Consider the following 14,516-nt stretch of genomic DNA (forward strand, 5'->3'; position numbering starts at 1 on the left):
TATAGAGATTTGCAGGAGAAAAAACAAACCCTGGTCTATTTTAGAATCTATGTGTTTCTTTAAATTCTTAGCATGAGCAACTCCATTTTGGTTTGGCTTGGTTTGTTGGGGCCTACTGCATGAGTTTAGTCCAAAGCAATGGATTCCCATAATTTTGTTTAAAAAAATTTCCCCTTTTTAGTCATGCTCTCACTTAGGTGAGAGTGTAACCAAAACTTAGGGCCTTAGTGCCACTCTCAGTTACCAACATTTTGAGTTTCTGGTCTCAGCACATCATTTATAGGTGTCTTCACGGTTGCACATTTTTTTAAGCTCCTGTTATTCCCCTTGAAGAGAGACTATATGACATTCTAGAGATGGTGCATGCAAGCATTTAAAACCTTTGAGAGAATACAGCACACCAGGGAGACTATTATTACAACTATTGGGAGGATAATACCAAGAGTTTGGAGTATGCGCCTTACCCAAGGTCCCCATAAACTGAAACTCCTAAAATAAAATCGATCAAAGAATGAGCTAAAGAGTTTACTTGCTTAACTCAGCAAATTCTTTGTCAATCCCTTACCACTGAATTTCTGTAATCTTCATTTGATGTATTTCTGAATAGGACAGAAGTGCCAGCAGCTACACAGGTACTTTTCTGTTTAGCTAATTCTATTGTTTAGCATAACTTTCACAAGACAATTTAAAGTCTGTTGTGTAACTGTATGCTTTACAGTAGAATTTGCTGTACAGCATATCAGCAGGATACATTTCTAATCATTGCTTCTTTTACTGTAAACCATGGAAAAAGGACCTAACAAATGATGCCCTTTTAGAAGAGTGAAAGCCTTCTGGCATTGTTTTCTTTAACCCATGATGTGGGTAAACAGGAGTGAACTAGTGTTTTGTTTTTGACTGATTATGAGGAAACATATGTACCATTAACGTTTCTTACCTACATTGGGCCTTTATTCTTTATCAATCAAAGTATAAGGTAATCCATGTATAAGGCTGGCTGCAAACTCCTTCACAAATAAAAGTACACCCCATTAGTGCACAAAACAGACCCCTTTTTCACTTCCACTCTTCATAGAGGCATAAGCAAGAAAAAACATTCAAGATAAGAGTTTCATGACAATAGAAGTCTTAATCTGTGAATTTGGGAAAAGCTGTTCACATCGAGGATGCCATCTTCTTCTTAGAAAAAATTTCCCTCATTAGCTTTACCTCAAGGGTTCCAATGAGTGCATAGTTCCAAAAGTGTGGAGGGACCCTTCTCGGTTGCAAGACCATGAACCTAAAGCCCAAAATCCCAAAGTCTTGTTGTAGTGTGGATGGCAAGGAGAGTATGTCTCTGATGTTTCCAGATGATTCAAACTGTAAAAAGCTAGTTTTTACCTGGTGAAAAATACACTGTAGCATAATAATCTACTGTTATAACATCAACCCTCTTGCAGGGGAAAGCTTTTATACAACCAGAAAAATTGCATTAAAAGTAACAATTGAATGAAATCCCTTTATAAAATGTTTAAATGGCCCACCAGGTGACCAAATGTACCTGAAGCTTTAATTGTTTTCCCAGGAATATGGGATCAAGCATTAGTTATAAACTATTTCAAACAATTTCAGTATTAGCTGGTTTAACATGAAAGTATTTTCTTGATATTTAAGTTTTTGTTTTACTTGGGTTAGTAGCTTTGTACAAGGAAATTTGGTTATTACTGTGGTACATAATAACTGTAATTGTGATTAGTAGTATATACTTAGACATTAGAATTTTAGAAATTCCATCTAATTTTGGAATATATATTAGTATTATTCACAAAAATATAACCTAAATAATATTGAACATTATTTTGGCAATCCCATGTACCTAAACACATCAAATAATCCTTTTTACCTCTTTTCTGGATGTTTTCAGGGGCCTTTTGATCCATCCAGAAAGCCAGGCATTAGGAAAGACAATTTTGAAATGGAAGTTTGATTTTGGAATTCCAGATTATGGTTAATTATTTATTTTGCCAAAATAATGACAGAAATTTTAAAGAAGCAAGAACCTTTTATAACCTTAAAAGACATACACACACACACACGCATTCTACTGTTCTTACACACCTTGCATGTAAAACTGTTTCTAATAGTCTTAATTGCATGTTACAATGGCAACTCTTAGAAATTTTAACTTTAATGTAGTAAAACCTGGTAAGTTATGTTCTGATAAGGTTTGACTCTTGCCAGCATAGCTAGGGCATGGCCAACTCCATGTGCGTGTCCCCAGGTCTTACCTAGCTGGAAAGCAGTCAAGTTAAACAATTTTCAAAAGCCAAAGAAGCAGTTTATGACCTTAAAGCATTTAGCAAACCAATGTTTGAACATAATTTAGAACACATTTACATTTTGAAGGCAATTGTATTTTACCAATAATCTTTAAAACCATCTTTATTTCCCAAAGATTGCTAAAGTCAAGTGAACTAAAAAGCATTACACTTTCTATTTTTCTGACAAAATATTTAAGTTCTTATTACTAAACCAATTAATTTAAAACTTCACAGAGGAGATTAACCAGTTTACACAGAGCAAAAGAGGTAAGAGACTCACTGGTAAGATATTCTTACCCTGCTGGGCCTAAACTGTAGACCCTGGCCAACAGATGAAATGAGTAGTCAGACACAGGCATAGAGTGTAAGAGCAGCTAGGTGATTGTCTCACTCTAGTGGCCAGAGAGGAGCTCAGGAGCTCCTTGCTTTTATTCAGTGTAGATACAATGCCAAAAACCTGGAGCCAACACAACCTGCAGGTAATTAACATTTGTTGTTCCCCTGTCAGGGAATGCATGAATGATCAAAGATCAGTTCCTGGTCAACATAAGTAAACAAGCCTGTTTAAGACAAATTTCCCCACACTCCCTTGTACCTACTCCTTGCCCTCTGCCTCAGGGTTATAGAACAGCTGCCTTCAGCTATTCTCCCCCAGGGTTCTACAGAACCTGCCAACCTTTCAGAGGTTTGCGTCCTTTCCCTATAGTTTTTCTACCACTGTGACTGATCTCCTACGTCTCTCCCTTTTCTGTTTTTTGCATCAGGTTTTGTTGATTGAGGCATATAGATGTGCACAGTGATAACCTTGACAGGTGCAGCAGTTACAGCTCATGTTCCAGCTTTGCATCCTAGAACCAGTAAATAACATAGACAAACATCAGTATAATCAGTTTTGTTCTTTTCCAGTCAAGGAGTGATATGTAGTGTTACTTGGCACCTCAGTCCAATGTATGCCATTACTGATGGACCCCACTGGGGGCATGTCAGTCCTTCCCAGCCGATCAGTCACATTGTTAGAGGCTGGGAAGGGGGTGTCTGCCCAAGTAGCAGGGTTGAAAAAAGGTGGATCTAGAAGATGGACCCAATAGGCTGTAGCAGGTACAGGTGGCAGGCAAAGTAAGATAATAAAAAAGGTTAATACCCTATGAGAGTTGCAATGTACAACAGAAAACATAGCTAGGAACAAATTATCTGGAGTGAATGGTGTCTGTGTCTGGCACAGGATTTGCTTGGCCTCCTGAGTTGTCTTCTTCAGCATCCCCCAGGTAATGTATGGGGCCTGTGTCATCCAAGGAAGCTGCATCGTCCAGGCTCGTGGGTCCTGCAGGGTGGGTCATTTTCTTCATTTCTGGTACCAGATTGGGTGCCAGTCATGCCATGGTAAGGTTTGATGCACTGTGCTGAAATCCAAAGAGGACCTCAGGGGATGTGAACACAAGCATATCCTCTTCCCCACATTAGCAAATCATTTGGCCCACACCATACACTACTATTTACATTTCCATAAAACTGAAGGTTTTATATCTTGAATGTTTTTTGCAAAGTGCTTTTCCATAGTTGATTGAAATTAATCATCTAAATTTAAGAAATTAAGGGTAAATAAGGCTTGTACCAATAGTATTGCAGGATCTTTACTCATATTCCCCCTTTTTTGTTTTCTGAGCATGTTTTTAAGGGTAAAATGGGCACATTCCACTACGGCCTGTCCTTGGGGTTATATGGGATACCTGTGGAATGTTGGACCTTCCATTGTTGACACAATTGTTGAAATTGTGAGCTGGTGTAAGCCAGACCACTATCAGTTTTAATCTTTGTGGGCCACCCCATAAACACAAAGGTTAAGAGATGTTTAATGACATATCAGGCTGACTCTTTAGGAAGAGCATGAGCACTAATTAGGTGGGAATTGGTATCAATGGATACATGTACATATCTTAGTTTTCCAAATTCAGGGATATGCATAACATGATTTACCATAACTGACTAGCTTCTAGTCCTCTAGGGTTAACACCTGTTGAAGGGGGGGAACGTGCCTGTGAGATGGCAATCTGGGCACTGTAAAATAATTTGTTTTGCTAGTCTTTGGCTAAGTTGAAATTGTTTAGATAAATTTCTCCAATTCTGATGAAGAAACAGATGTGATTGTGTGGCTTGGTCAAGTAGTGACATCATGACCTGCAAATCTGCTTGATCATTGCCATGAGCCAGGGGGCCAGGTAGTGAGCTGTGAGCCTGAATGTGCGTGATAAAGACAAGATGTGTTCATTGAATTAGCAATTGCTGAAGTCAAAGAAAAAGGGGACTCAGGGTGGGCTCAAGAGTAGACTTAATGAGGGCTGTTTCAAGGTTTTGCAATAAATAAACAGAGTAAGCAGAGTCACTAACAATATTGATGGGCTGAGCGGAAAAGGTTTCCAGGGCCAATATTAGGGCTTCAACCTCAGTTCTCTGAGTGCTAGTAAATCCAGATTGAGTAAGGGAGTTATGCAGTTCCCACCAGATAGCTGCTTTTCCATTTTTACCAGAGCCATCAGTAAAAAGCATTAAAGTGTTAGGTATGGGGGAGTGAACTACTTTTGTAGGTGTAACTACAGGAGTATGAAATAAGAACTGGAGCCGTTTATCAGCAGAAAGAGCATGTTCTAAATGGCCCACATAATCAGAGAGTGCGATCTGAAGGTCTAGAGATAGGGGCAGGACTGCTTCAAATTGTTTTTTACTTAAGGGTATTCTTATGATGTCAGGGTCATAACCTTGCAACTGATTGAAAATTGTCTGCTATGGCGTCAATTAATCCTTTCATAAATGGGCGAGCAGCTCTGGTTTCTCTAAAGCTTTTTCTTTTTTCTCTGTAAGTGTTGAAAGTAATGAATTCATGTACCCGATTGCCTTGTTGATCTTGCATCACCAGGCAGGCCAAGAGCTCCCCTTCTAATACCGCTTGCTTAAGACAGGATCCCATAACTGTAATGTATCCCTTGCCTTCTTTCCAATTTATTGGGGAAGGGGGTTCAGGGAAAATCTCCATCTCCTCTGTGGCACCTTTACCCCGTAACAGTGGGGCTGAGGGAGAAGGAGGAGGTGGTAAGGTATATGATGGTCCCTCTTCCCTTCCCTTTTTAGGCTCTTCTGTGTAGAACAGGGCCAAAGCAGCCTTAATTAAGGCCCATAACATTAAAGATGTTACTGGGACCCATTGTCCTTGTACATGATGTCATTTAAGATTTCTTCCCACTTGTTCCCAGAGCTCCAGGTCTAGCATGCCTTCTTCTGGGAACCATGGGTTATGGGAAACAACAGTCAGCATTAGGTCCCTTAATTGGGCCTCTGAGACTGTGGCTCCACTAGCTTTAAGCAGCTGTTTCAATACTTTTATATACTGCTGCTGTTGAGCTGATAACTGTTGTCCCATTGTGTCCAGAATTGGTGGGTTTTTGGTCTCACTGACTTTAAGAATGAAGCCACGGACCCTTGTGGTGAGTGTTACAGTTCTTAAAGATGGTGTGTCCGGAGTTTGTTCCTTCAGATGTTCAGACGTGTCTGGAGTTTGTTCCTTCAGATGTTCAGACATCTCTAGAGTTTCTTCCTTCTGGTGGGTTTGTGGTTTCGCTGACTTCAATAGTGAAGCTGCAGACCTTCATGGCGTTACAGCTCTTAAAAGCAACACATCTGAAGTTGTCCATTCCTTCTGGTGGGTTCGTGGTCTCGCTGGCTTCAGGAGTGAAGCTACGGACCTTCACGATGATTGTTACAGCTCTTAAAGGCAGTGCATCTGGAGTTGTTCATTCCTTCCATCCGGAGTTGTTTGTCCCTCCTGGTGGGTTTGTGGTCTCGCTGGCTTCAGGAGTGAAGCTGCAGACCTTCACAGTGAGTGTTACAGCTCTTAAAGGTGGGGTGGACCCAAAAAGTGAGCAGCAGCAAGATTTATTGCAAAGAGCAAAAGAGCAAAGCTTCCACAGCGTGGAAGGGGACCAGAGCAGGTAGCTGCTGCTGGCTTGGGCAGCCTGCTTTTATCCCCTTATCTGGCCCCACCTACATCCTGCTGATTGGTCCATTTTACAAAGAGCTGATTGGTCTGTTTTACAGAGAGCTGATTGGTCCATTTTGACAGGGTGCTGATTAGTGCCTTTACAATCCCTGAGCTAGACACAGACTGCTGATTGGTGCATTTACAATCCTCTAGCTAGACATAAAAGTTCTCCAAGTCCCCACTAGATTAGCTAGACACAGAGCACTGATTGGTACGTTTACAAACCTTGAGCTAGAGGCTGAGTGCTGACTGGTGCATTTACAGTCCTCTAGCTAGACATAAAAGTTCTCCAAGACCCCACCCGACTCAGGATCCCAGCTGGCTTTGTCTAGTGGATCCCCTGCCAGGGCTGTGGGCGGAGCTGCCCACCAGTCCCACACCACGTGCCTGCACTCCTCAGCCCTTGGGTGGTCGATGGGACCCAGTGCCGCGGAGCAGGGGGTGGTACCTGTCAGAGAGGCTCTGGCCACATGGGAGCCCACCATGGGGGGCTTGGGCACGGCAGGCTACAGGTCCCAAGCCCTGCCCCGCAGGGAGGTAACAAAGGCCCAGCGAGAATTCGAGCGCGATGCAGGTGGGGTGGCATTGCTGGAGGACCCAGCGCACCCTCTGCAGCTGCTGGCCTGGGTGCTAAGCCCCTCACTGCCTGGGGCCAGTAGTGCCGGCCAGCTGCTCTGAGTGTGGGGCCTGCAGAGCCCGCACCCACCCAGAACTCACGCTGGCCTGCGAGCACCTTGCGCAGCCTCAGTTTCTGCCTATGTCTCTCCCTCCACACTTTCCCGCAAGCAGAGGGAGCCGGTTCTGGCCTCGGCCAGCCCAGAGAGGGACTCCCACAGTGCAGTGGTGGGCTGAAGGGCTCCTCAAGCATGGCCAGAGTGGGTGAAAAGGCCAAGGAGGTGCCCAGAGCAAGTGAGGGCTGCCAGCATGCTGTCACTTCTCACCATCATGAAACCCTAGCTTGCAAATCCCCTCAAACTTGGAAATCCCCAACGGGCACCAATTACTCACTGCGCAGTCACTTCACTTTCATTTTCGAGGGTTCCATTGTGATCCATTGCAGCATTCCTCTCATGGGGTACCACCTGCCAGGCCTGTGCTGCAGACCCTGGCTGATGGATGAAATGAGTACTCAGACACAGGTATGCAGTGTAAGAGCAGCTAGGTGGCTGCCTGGCTCTAGTGGCCAGAGAGCAGCCCTGAGAAGCTGGAGCTGCTTGCTTTTATTCAGTGCAGGCACAATGCCGAAAACCTGGAGCCAACACAACCTGCAGGTAATTAACATTTATTGTTCCCCTTTCAGGGAACATCATGCACATGGATGATGAAAGTTCAGCTCCTGGTCAACATATGTAAACAAGCTGTTTAAGATAAATTCCCCCACATTCCCTTGTACTTACTCCTTGCCATCTGCTTCAGGGTCATAGAACAGCTGTCTTCAGCTATTCTGCCCCAAAGCCATGCAGAACCATCCAACCTTTCCGAATATTTGTGTCTTTTCTCTACAGTTTTTCCACCACTCTGACTGATCTCCTATGTTACCCTTTTGCCAGCATGCCAGGTTTCTGGGTTTTTTTCTCCCTGAGTGGCCCTGGCAACCCTGTTTGACTATATGTAAACAAACACAATGCCATGAATTAAGAATATTCATAGATATTTTACAAATTTTGGAGAAACTAGTTAGAGAGAGAAATATGACTCAAATTCTATTTGTAAGGGTATACTCAACATACATAAAGTAGCCTAAAATCTGAAGCCTAAATCTGAAAGTAACCTAAAGAAGCCAAAAATCTGAAAAGTTAGTTTAAGGATAAAAAGCTGGTGTGCTCCATTAATTCCTGCAGCCTTACAAAGTAGCTCAGGAATTCCAGACAAAAGGAATGAATGACAACTTGCTAGGAATGCATAGGAAACAAAATAAACTATTCACAGAACCAAATAAAAGCCTTCCACTAGCATGATTTTTTATATATGGATACACAAGCAAAGCCAGAGGAGAATAGACAGCCAACAAATGAACACTAGAAGCAAAAATAAACACAAAAAAACCAAACCTAAATTTTCATACTCAATTTGCCCTGAAGGCTACAGTGTTACATAGGGCCCCCAAAACCCCACATATTGAATACTTTAATGTGCAATTCAATATCCTTAAGTTCATCAATATCATTATACATTCTGTGCAATCAAGAAATTCACTGTAGGCACATGACCAATAAGTACTCTAGCACTATCCACACAAAACAGTAAACGTAGTGTGAAGCAATGCAAACATGTATGTGAAATTTGGCTCCATGCTAAATCCAGCTTCATGCTTAACTATACTAAAAAAGAATTGCCAAACTGCCAATGCATTTTTACAATATTTCTTACTTTAATCAACACTAAGAGTTTTAGCTATGAAAACGTTAATTAGCCAAATGTTTCCAATTCTTTATCATGTTTTGAAGAATATTTTATTATTTAAACTTTTTCCACTCCTTTCTCCCCTATTTAATGATTCCTTACTATACTGTCTCATAAATAACCTTCACAAATCTGTAATTTGAACTAACTTTTAGATAACTTCTGAATTAGACAAAAGTACTATTTTTCCACTAATAACAGAATGCTTTATGGCACATTTTGTATGCAGAATTACGTGTTAACTAGAATTTTATCCTTAGTAACCTACAACTTTAGTGAAACCCTAAAACTCAAGAAATCCTGAACTATTAGACACAGGCATTTATACATAAGAACAACTCCACAATTTTAGAAATATTCCTTCATATTACAACCCGTTTTAAATTGGAAAAGACCCAGCTATCAAATGAACATTAAAAATAACTTTAAGATTTTAATTTACACAAAGTTTACCTAAAACAATTATCCTATTCACTGTACTTAATTTTTTATTTTTAACAAGGGAGACAGGAGACATCAATCAACATATGTAAAACAAACATTGGTTTGGTCCCGAAAGGCAGGACAACTCTAGGCCAGGAGGGGGCTCAGAGGCTTTCAGATCACAGGCGGGAAACAAACGGTTGCATTCTTTTGAGTTTCTGATTAGTCTTTCCAAAGGAAGCAATCAGATATGCATTTATCTCCGTGAGACTTTGAATAGAATGGGAGGCAGGCTCACACCAAGCAACTTCCAGCTTGAATTAATACTGATGTTTAAAAATATCAGCCAGCCACTGTGGCTCACGCCTGTCCACTTTGGGAGGCTGAAGCAGGTGGATCACGAGGTCAGGAGTTTGAGACCAGCCTGCCCAATATGGTGAAACCCCAACTCTACTAAAAATGTAAAAATTAGACAGGCATGGTGGCACACATCTGTAGTCTCAGTTACTTGGGAGGCTAAGGCAGAAGAATTGCTTGAACCCAGGAAGTGGACATTGCAGTGAACTGAGATCACACCACTGCACTCCAACCTGGCAACAGAGTGAGATTACGTCTAAAACAAACAAACAAACAAAAAACCCAACAGGCCAGGCATGGTGGCTCATGCCTGTAATTCTAGCACTCTGGGAGGCTGAGGCCAGTGGATCACTTGAGGTCAGGAGTTTGAAACCAGCAAGGCCAACATGGTGAAACACTATCTCTATTAAAAATTCAAAAAAATAGCTGGGTGTGGCGGTGGGTGCCTATAATTCCAGCTACTTGGGAGGCTGAGGCAGTGGAATTCCTTAATCCTGGGAGGCAGAAGTTGCAGTGAGCCAAGATCGCATCACTGCAGTCCAGCCTGGGCAACAGAGCAAGACTCCATCTCAAAAAAAAAAAAAAAAAAATCTAGCAAAGGCAAACATAAAATTCAGACAAACTGTATGCTGACAACTCTGCAGGCCTTTCTATTTTTATTCCACCAATAATTTTAAAGCAAGCTTGTTTAATAAAATTATGCTTAAGTCACATGAACTTAAAAATTGCTTAGGCTTATTTACTTGATTTACGAGTGTTCTTTTACTTATAAGCCAATTTGGTAGACACAACATATAATAAGTGTACATACAAATAAACATATCTAGACATGTATACACACACATAAAAGAAGATCCAATAGCTTGGAATCTTAGCCATGAGATAGCAACACAAGCTTGCCAGTTTTACTTTGCCTCAATAGATAATCCAAGAAAGGCTGTGAACCAAAGTTTTGGGTAAAGCAGTCTCCATGGCAGTTTGTTTTTTAAAGGCTAAACCTCCCCAGACTCCAAGGAGCATGGGGGCCAAAGAGTATCAAAGTAGGGTGTCACACGTTAACCAGGCCCCCTGCTTAGAACAGCAGCACAAAACACCCGGATACATGCAATGCCATCCCACTTTCCCATTAGACAGTAAACTTCAGATTCTAAGCAATTTTGGGGCCAAGCAGCATTGCAACTGTGAGACAAAATTCTAAGAAGGGTTTAATACTAGATCTCAGAACCTCTACCAACAGTGTCCTCTTTGGAGAGTTTGAGGTCCTGAGGATCCCCCAGAGCATCCTCCTATGGGGTCCAATCTTAGAGTTCCAGACATCTCTGGCCTTACTTAGGTGGACACCAGTGCCACTTTCCATGCAGTTCCCCCAGAGCCTACTATGAGCTTTCCTTTGGTACCTGGGTGTAATCTCTGACTTTTTGCATCCTTATAATTTGATAAGGCCATACTTTCCCATGCTTTCCATTCCATGAACTTTAATGATAGGAACTGGAAGTTGGGTGTGTTTCCTTTGCCCTTAGTCAGTTGAATAAGGGAAAGGAAGAATTTAGCATAAGAAAAGAAGGTTTAAGTCACCTGAAACATGTATGAGTTTGCTCCAAGCTGTGCCTCATAGGAATCAAGGACCATGCACAGAAATGATTTTTTTTTTAAATGGTCCTTTCCCCTTCAGGGAGCGTGATTGTTCCCATTTGTTCCTAGGCCTTTGGGCAATACCAACAAGTGACCTCAGCCAATTGCCCAAAATTTCCAAAGAGCTACTAGGAAACAGCCACTCAAAGACTGAAAAAGACCCAGGTTTCTTAAACAAATTGGCAGTGGCGGTCAGGTTATCCACACGGAAACCCCTTAGTTTCACTGGCCATGGTCAGAGGCCTGCAGTTGCTTCTAGGTTTAGGTGCTGCCCACCAAGCGTCCTGGTTTGAAAAGGAAAAGAGATTTCTCTGTATGGAGCTGAAAGGAGAAGGAGAAAGGAGAAGAATAAATCGATGCTTTGGGCTTACCTCGTCCTCTGGGGTAGCTCACCAAAATATGTTAACGGTGGAGGGTGTCCAGGTTCTTGCCATCTTGAACAAAGAATTGGACAAAACACACAAACAAAGCAAGGAAGGAATGAAGGGATTTATTGAAAATGAAAGTACACTCCACAGTGTGGGAGCGGGCCTGAGCATAGGGGCTCAAAGGCCCCGTTACAGAATGTTAGGGAGTTTAAATACCCTCTAGAGGATTCCATTGGTTACTTGGGGTAACCCTATTGTTAGGTATGAGTTCTAAATTTCTTTTCAAAGAATTAACATGTCAGTATGTTCAATTCTTTGCCTTCTACTTTTAAGCTTAACTTCCTCATAAAGCAACCCTTTTTGATTACCTACTCCACCCTGACTCATTCTGATCACCTGCTCCACCCTAACTCATTTCCATCACCTGCTCCACCCTAACTCATTCCAATTACCTGCTCCACTCTGACTCATTCCAATTACCTGCTACCTGCTCTGCCCCGACTACCGCCACAGCATTCACCCCCTCATTCTCTTTAAATTAGCCAATCGGAATTAATTTAGCCTGTGCAGTCTAACCCTAGCCAATAGGGGAATGACACAGCAGCAGGGACCATGTGCGTCAGGGATAAGAACCCCGTCCCCTCCCTTGTCCAAGTGTGCACTCACCATTTCTCCATCTGTAAGGGTGCACCCTTCTATAGAAGTAACTTGCCTTGCTGAGAATTAAAAAGAAAATTTTTTATTCGAGTGCTATTTCTTTTGTGGCACCAAAACTCTATATATAACAATTTGGGTGCTCATCTGGGATTACATTTCCCTCCTGGAGGGTCTTTGGTTCTATCTCCTGAGGAGGCACGCCCCACCCCCTTGTGGTGGCCTCAGGAGTGAGAAATCAAGACCCACCCAGTGTGAAGAATAACCCCAGCTCTCAGCAATGGGCGGGGTGGGGGTGGGGGGAACTGACCAGTGACCTAGTTTGAAGGATCATCACACACTGCAGTGACAACTCTGTTCACAGACCAAACAAGGAGAAGCTGCAGGAACCAATAAAGTACCTCCTTGGTGGCCAGATTCTGGAGGGCTCAGTGTGTGAATGATCACAAACAACCCTGCTTGCGGTGTTGTGTTGTTCATGTGAATGGTGACAAGTCCTACTGCTGGACCGAGTGAGTGGGCGTTCTCCGCGGTTCCATAGCTACCTCATATGGCTTAGGGCAGGTCCTGCTGTGGGATTTATACCAGCACACCAACACTAAGAAGTGCCTAATTCTCCCTTGAGGAAGCAGCCAGAGAGAACAGCACAAGTGGGAAGTGTGCAAAGGACCTTCAGCGGGGGAAAGGAAGGAAACAGATCAACCTCCCAGGACAAGTAAGGCAAGACACCTCCTAGTTTAAGGGGTTGAGCCTTACAGGACAGGCAAGACACCTCCTGGTTTGAGGGGTTGAGTCTTCCCGGGCAGGCAAGGCGAGACATCCCTGGTGAGAGGTTGAGCCTTCTGCTAATTTAAAGGGTTGAACCTCATACAGCCCTTTCTTTCCTTTCTTCTCAGGGGAAGAAAGAGTAACTCCACTGTCCCAAATACATTCAATCTGTAGCAACAACTGCTTTACTAACAGAAGAAAGTATGAGGCTATTCTGTTTTGTTTTGTTTTTTTTTTTAAAGTGATTCAACATTAACCACTGAAAATTCCCTTAACCCAGCAGGTTTCCTAACACGGGATCTAAACCTTAATTACTGCACAAAGGTCAGACCAGACCTAGGAGGAACTCCCTTCAGGACCGGACGATAGATGGTTCCTCCCGGGTGATTGAGGGAAAAAACACAATGGTTATTCAGTAAGTGATAAGGAAACTCTTGTAGAAGCAGAGTTAGGAAAATAGCCTAATAATTGGTCTGTTCAAATGGGTGAGCTGTTTGCACTCAGCCAAGCCTTAAAGTACTTACAGGAAGGAACCATCTACACCAATTCTAAGTTAATTTGGACTAAACAAGTCTTACTAATGGCAAAGAATAATTGAAATCCCAAACTTACAAGGTTTTCAACAAAAGTAAAGTTTGCTAAAAGTTAACAGTGTAACATGTATTATCCTAACTTCTAATCTTATGGCCTTAGGCAGTCTAGTCCACAGACATCAAGAAAGTCCATTTTGGAAAAGAATGGTTATCATCTTTATGGAAAAAAAAAAAAAAAAAGGGTGGGGGGAAGAATTTATATAAAAAGAATGTTACATGGTAAATTATTGTCCTAAAATAACCTAACTGGTTGTTTAAAGAAAGGGATGTTTGCAACAAGTCAGAAGGTTGAAGCATGTCGAAGATTGTGAAAGTTGTGGGGGAAAAAAAAGTTATAAAAGGGAATTTGTGCAAGAAATGTTGTATAATTTAGAAGTAATTAGGCCTCCTGAATGTAAAACTATTGAAGAAACAGTTTATGTGCAAGGTGTATAAGGAAAGTAAAATATACTTTTGATAAGAGGATTATAAGGAGGCATAAGAATGTGGATTTTAATCCAGTCTGTCACTGATGGACATTTGGGTTGATTCCAAGTCTTTGCTATTGTGAATAGTGCCACAATAAACATACGTGTGCATCTGTCTTTATAGCAGCATGATTTATAATCCTTTGGGTATATACCCAGTAATGGGATGGCTGGGTCATATGGTACATCTAGTTCTAGATCCTTGAGGAATCGCCATACTGTTTTCCATAATGGTTGAACTAGTTTACAATCCCACCAACAGTGTAAAAGTGTTCCTATTTCTCCACATCCTCTCCAGCACCTGTTGTTTCCTGACTTTTTAATGATTGCCATTCTAACTGGTGTGAGATGGTATCTCATTGTGGTTTTGATTTGCATTTCTCTGATGGCCAGTGATGATGAGCATTTTTTCATGTGTCTGTTGGCTATATGAATGTCTTCTTTTGAGAAATGTCTGTTCATATCGCATTGGGAGTTATACCTGATGTAAATGACAAGTAGTTGGGTGCTGACGAGTTGAT

General features: G+C 42.0%; 1 long non-coding RNA gene across 2 annotated transcripts in view; it reads right to left on the minus strand.

Annotated features, from left to right (window-relative positions):
* The window catches only part of LOC135964625 (uncharacterized), a 33,843-nt gene that overhangs the window by 8,736 nt on the left and 10,591 nt on the right, over window positions 1–14,516 (minus strand). For both annotated transcript variants that reach the window (XR_012429122.1, XR_010577128.2), the window contains exons 2-3: window positions 12,180–12,229; window positions 11,517–11,579 (exon numbers count right to left, since the gene is read on the minus strand). This is a non-coding gene — a long non-coding RNA (uncharacterized lncRNA). The remainder of the gene's footprint in view (window positions 1–11,516; window positions 11,580–12,179; window positions 12,230–14,516) is intronic.

This window comes from Macaca fascicularis, chromosome 1 (assembly GCF_037993035.2).
Source record: "Macaca fascicularis isolate 582-1 chromosome 1, T2T-MFA8v1.1".
In the NCBI taxonomy this organism is placed as follows: domain Eukaryota; kingdom Metazoa; phylum Chordata; class Mammalia; order Primates; family Cercopithecidae; genus Macaca; species Macaca fascicularis.